We start from the raw sequence: 6,044 nt of genomic DNA on the forward strand, positions 1-6,044 counted from the left end.
TCTGAGTATTTGTGGAATATTTAGTGGAAAATAGGCCTGGGCAGAACTCGCAGAGTTCTGCCCAGCAGAATCCCATGGAGTGACTAAAAAACACCACAAGAACTCTGCCTTACACCGTGAATGGGCTGAGTTGTGCTTGGCTGCTCATGCGTGCTGATTGGTGCAAGTATCATGCTCTGTTACAAAGCGAGCACAAACGGCACCACACCGTCACCTGCATACACAGCCATTTTGTTTTACCTGTTCTATGCATGGTACTGGGCCTAATTGTTCATCTACCCTTAATCTCTGTAATCCTCACCCCATCACACTTATCCACCACTATTTTACCTTTACTATATTAGCGTGTGTATTTGTGTTTGTGTATTTTACAATTTTCCATTTTCTTTCCTTTATTTCCTACTTTCTAGTCCTTCTATTTCCTATTTCCTTTTTACTCCCACCTAGTGCCATGACAGAGCATGGGAAAGGGGAAGCCAGTTCAGGTGCTACCCGTGCCACCTTGCAATTGTCGGTGCTGGCAAGGTGTGCTGCACTAGTTTGTTTTGTGCAGCACCCTGCTCCCCTCAATGTTGACAGCAGGCAGCAGGTCCAAGAGCGAGTACAACCTGCAAGAGCGTCAACCTCTGTAGAGGAGGGTGCACCCATGTGTGTGGAGGTGAACTGGAGTTTCGGCACACCCAGCTGCTTTTGGCGTACCACTGGGGCGACATCCTTGACCGCGAGTAAAATCTGCTGTGCCTGTTGGGCATCCAGGTTGTGGGGCTTGGTGATTAATTATGTATGTGTTTTGTCCTATAATGCTAATTTTTTGTTTTAAAAAAAGCATGCTGCTCACACTCAGAGGTAGGTTAAGTTCAGGTAACATTACAACATTTATGTGATCCAATTTGAGCGAGCCAGGTGCTTGGTGTGCCTAGTTGTACTCATAGTTGTAGGCACTCGCTTGGGATGATTGTTTAAGAAGTCATGCAGACTCCTCGGTCCTGTTAATAAGATAGTGGTACTGTGGGAGTAGTAATATCAGTTAGGGTGCTCAGTGTCTTTTTTTTTACATAGCTCGTACAGTCCCAAGCAATATCCCAATTATGTGTAGTATGCATCTGTGCATTGAAAAGGGAAACTGCCTGAGTTGGCCCATCAATGTGGGATGCGAAACAAAGATCAATTGTTGCAATGCATTACAGCTCCAAATTTGGAGGAGGGCTGGGGAAGGTTTAGGAAATTAGGAATAGGTCAACTCAATACTAATAACATAGGTGATCTGATTTTAAAAAGTGCAATGTCAATAAAGTACTGTGTTTGTCTTTGCCTGTTAAACAATTTTCCAGGAGATTAACTACTAATCTATTTGTGTTATCTTCTTTATTTCTTACATCAGTACCGAAGGACAAGAAGAAGAGGGCATCGGAGGGTCAGACGGAGGCTACCACCAGAACCACAGCTGATGGCTCTGCTGGTCCCAGAAATGTCTTAATATTATTTATTTCCCAACTTTTATCTTTCCCCATTAAAATCATTTGTCCTTGTTTCTCTTATACTGTGAATTTTTTTTTTAAATCCTCTTTGTTCTATTTAATGTTTGTAATTCTTGTTATTCCTCCTTGCATGATCTTTTTTCCATATTTCCTATTTCTGTAGCTGACTTCCTCCTGTCTGTACTCCTCAGTATCTTTCTACTGCTCGGTTGTTACGCTTTATCCATCCCCTACCTTATATACCATAGGGATTGGTGCTTTAAGACTGAGAGAATATATTAGTTATTCTACTGTGAAGATTGCAGAGTTTGCAAAACCAAACAAGCAATTCTATGCTTGTTTGTTGAGACAGCTTTCTTTTCCTTGCTCTTGCTCAAACAATAAAAGTATGAGAGTGGCCATGGTTATGGTGACAGCCCCAATGTTGTGCTGTATGTATTATTCAGTATCCCAGCAGTTTCAGTGGCAGTGCAGCATGGCTGGAAAGTAGTAACATGATGGTCTCATTGCATATGCCAACCAAAACCCTATTTGCTTCATTGACCAATTTTTCATACCCCTTCATTGCCTTTCAAATGACTCAGTCATAATCATAACTCTGCCGCTTTCTTATGAAAAGGTTTTGGATGGCTTGACTACCTGGCTTTTCTAATATTGTCAACCAACAAAATGCCCAAAGAAATATTTTTGATATAGGAGAAGATACTGAGGACTGAACTGTTGTGATGAATTGTGGTTGTATTTTATTAATAAAAATAAAGAGGGTAGAAGTACCTGCTATCTAAAACGTGTAATGCTTTTTTTATCACTGCATCTACCACCAGTGCTGGGGTCAGCACCATTGCACCAGATGAGGTAGTGGTTAAGGGGGTGTTCCTGTGGTGACAGGGACAGGCATTGGTAAGTCATATTGCTTGTTTATTGATAATTACTAGTATACCACTCTATTTGTTAAGCAAGGCAGATCCCACCCATCATTATACATGACCTCCATAACCATAGAATTTTGTGACCCATGGGCCATAACCTAACAGCTGCATGATTCAATTTGGCATTGCAGTGTTGGCTATGAGATGTCTGCTTCAGTTAATGCAACATTTGCAAAGTTTTATATGGATTGCTAACTGAAACAAAAACAAGATGACTTTCCTTTCCTTCATAGTGCCCACTCAGTCACCTCCTAGTACTTCACTCCTTTATTTGTTCCTAAGTTCCTAAGATCTGTCCCAGCCTACTAAAAAAAAAATTAAAGTACATTATTGGCAGGTGGCACATTTTGTGGGTCTAGTAGTTCATTTCATTATATAATAACTTCCATAATGGATTTACATCTGCTCAAATGTTTCCTTTTTGACACTTGTCAACTTTCAGTTTCAACTGTAGTGACTGACTAAGCCAAAGCTTATGCACAACCGCTACCTTCCCGGCCTATTCCCTCTAAATTATCCTGCAGTAGAGTTAGTCAAGTTTCTTTTCCTTTTATCCAAGCAAATGTGTTTGTTTGAAATAATTTGTGTTTGAGGGTGAGACAATGAAGTAAATTGTGATTAAGTGCCTGTGATTTCAAGTTTTGAGGATGCGGTACTCTGTGATGAACGTGTCCAATAAAATCTACATATCCCGTTCCTTTCCCTTTACTGCAGTGTATTTGTTTTCCCACCGTCTAATTATGGCAGACAGAATATCTGTCATCTGCATGTTATGCATGATGTGTGCGACATATATTATTCATTTACCTCTTTGAAATCAAAGTAGAATTGAAGGGCATTTGGAAAAGAGCAGGACCATTAGAGTTACATTGCAGCTGCCCCAGCTGCAGACTGTAGGGTGTAGCAAATTAGTAGCCGATGAGCTAGTTAGCATGCCTCCATCCTAAATTTACCACAACCAGAATAGAATAATTGAACTCCATTGTAGATGATGCCTTACTCATTTATGAGAGTTGTTGTTCTTTTTCCATACAAAGATTTTTTGGGGTTTTTATCAAATCACTCAGAAAACTTTTTTACTTTTTTTTTTATCTGGGGTTACGCTGTCTTAATTCCTTTTAGCTAGTCGGTGATTTTATGTGAGGTATGTGTAGGTAAAATCATTCCCCTAGGACTCTCCTAATCATATCAAAAATTTGGATGGTCCAAAGGGATAAACAATGTACTGCTACCGGGCTTCTACATATAATTTGAAAATGGTTTCGCACAGAGGATTGATTAAAATGTGCCTTTTTCTTTTTTTTCTTCCTTGATATAGCTATTCCTGCTGGTTCATCACCGGCCTGGCAGGAGATTGCAGCCAGGCTCCGGGGGCAGAGGCTGGAGGCCATTGGGGGGTCTATCAATGGCTAGTGGAGGAGGAGGGTGAGACACATGCCCCTGCCCTGGTCACCAGTTGTGGCAGCCAGCCAGCTGCACCTCCAGCCCCCAGACCACATCAATGCCAGCCCTGCCGGCAGCTGCCCATACAACCATTGCTGCCCACACTTCGGACTGTTACTACATCGCTGCATGCTGTGTGAGCTGGCACACTTGGGCCATTGAAGGGCACGCCTCCCAGGCCAGGGTCGAAGACCTGCAGACCCTCCTGAGGAATGCCCTCTTTTTAGCCCTCTTTCATTTTTGGTTTGGTGGGAGAAAGTTATGTTGTGGATGGTGAGGGAGGGAATTTGGCAGGACAATTTCTTTTGGACTTTGTTTTAGACCTTTATTGACATTTACATTTCAGATATTGGTTGGGGAGATATTGTTTAGGGAGAGGGGTGAACCTCTTTTGGGTGGATTGCGTGGGTTTACTTTGGACATTTTTTAGTAAAGGAAAACATTTCTATTATACTTTATGCCAGAAAAAGTGTTTCTGAATAGATGATGGCTGCTACCTCTCTCATTCTTCCAACACCTTACTGAAAGTTTTCCCAAAGTGCCTTCCTAATGGTAGTGGTAGTGTGTTAACAGGGAAGAAATCACAAGAGAGGTCCCACTCCCAACTTTGTGAGCTCCAACTGTGATATTAATCAAAAGGATTGTCCATCACAGAAAAACACAGTTAATAGATGATACATTTAGTTAATAACCTTCTAAGTCTGAAACCAGACTACTACCACCATGACGCAGCAAAGATTATCAAATATTAAACAAATTAGCAGCAGTAAATTTATCTGAGCAACTGGGAGCATGGAATTTACTGAAAACCAAAGTTATGAAATTCGCAAGTTAGTAAAAGTATACTCAAAGTCTGAAGTGGACAAGATTCAGAGTTTACACATAATATAGGCCTAAATGATGATGTTTTTTATGTCTGGTTGGGAAAGTGATGCTGGTGTGAGTTATTACTCAGGTAATAAAGATCTCTCAGTAGTTGGTGTCGCATTTAACCACATCCCTCCACCAAGTGTGTGATCCATTTGGTGTAAATTAAATAATGCCTCAATAAATCACACAGGTTGGGGGAGAGAGTTAGGGGTTCAATGAATGGATGGGATTTGTGTAAAGGTGTGATAAAGACAAACACTATACAACACAGCACCAATATTCATCACGGCAATGAGCAGTACATCATCATAAATCTGTTGTGTAAGGAAATGAATGAATGTGTTTGACACAGTTCAGTTAAATGAATTGCAAACTGACCTTCTGCCTCAGAGACCCAGGTTATTATTAGACATGTTCTATCATCTTGGTTTGAAAATTTATTAAAAATCATGGGGGAATGAAGTGAACTCGCCAAGTTCTGAAAAATATGATTGTTAAAATAAAAATGATAATGTTTTGCAAAATTTGGCGGTGCACCTGCATTCTTCTCAGAATGTACGTCATTCTTGGGTGCCTCACTGGACTGTCCCATAGGTAAGCAGGAGTGTTAAACTCAACTTTCGCCTTTCATTCATGCAGGAGAGGAAAATGCCTGAGTATCGTAAAACAGAAACTAATTGTAGAGTTAAGGAGAAGGACAAAAAGGAAGGTGCGCTTTATGAGTTTCCTGAGGGATCGCACCCAAACAGTCACCTTGGGTGCTTATCGGTCAGAGGAGTCGGGGATCTCAAAGGGGGTGCCACAGGGCTCTTGCTTGAGCCCTACTTTATTTAATATCTACGTGGCCCCCCTCGCTAACATCATGAGATCCCATGGGTTCATTCCTGCGTCATACGCAGATGATACCCAGCTCCTCTTCCCTTTTAAGATCCTTACGGATGAGATCAGGAACTCCTTTTCCCAGGGGATGAAGGCAGTGGCCCACTGGATGGCATCTAACCTCCTGCAATGCAATGTTGCGAAAACGGAGGTGATGCTGTTCGGGGAAGCCAAGATCCTTTGGTCCCCAGACTGGTGGCCACAGGACCTCGGCCCAGTCCCGGAGCCTAAACAGGTGGTCAAGGATCTCGGGGTGCGCCTAGACCAGGACCTCTCCTTTAAAAACCATACTGCCCAAGTGGTAGGGTCCTGCTTCCACATAATTGGGATGTTGCGGAAGGTATTTCCCCTATTGCCGGATTCAACAAGGAAGACCCTGGTACAAGCCCTGATATTGAGTCGGTTGGACTACTGCAATGGGTTGCTCCTCTCTGCAAATGAGGGG

The sequence above is a fragment of the Lissotriton helveticus genome, chromosome 10, assembly GCF_964261635.1.
Source record: "Lissotriton helveticus chromosome 10, aLisHel1.1, whole genome shotgun sequence".
NCBI classification, from domain to species: Eukaryota; Metazoa; Chordata; class Amphibia; order Caudata; family Salamandridae; genus Lissotriton; species Lissotriton helveticus.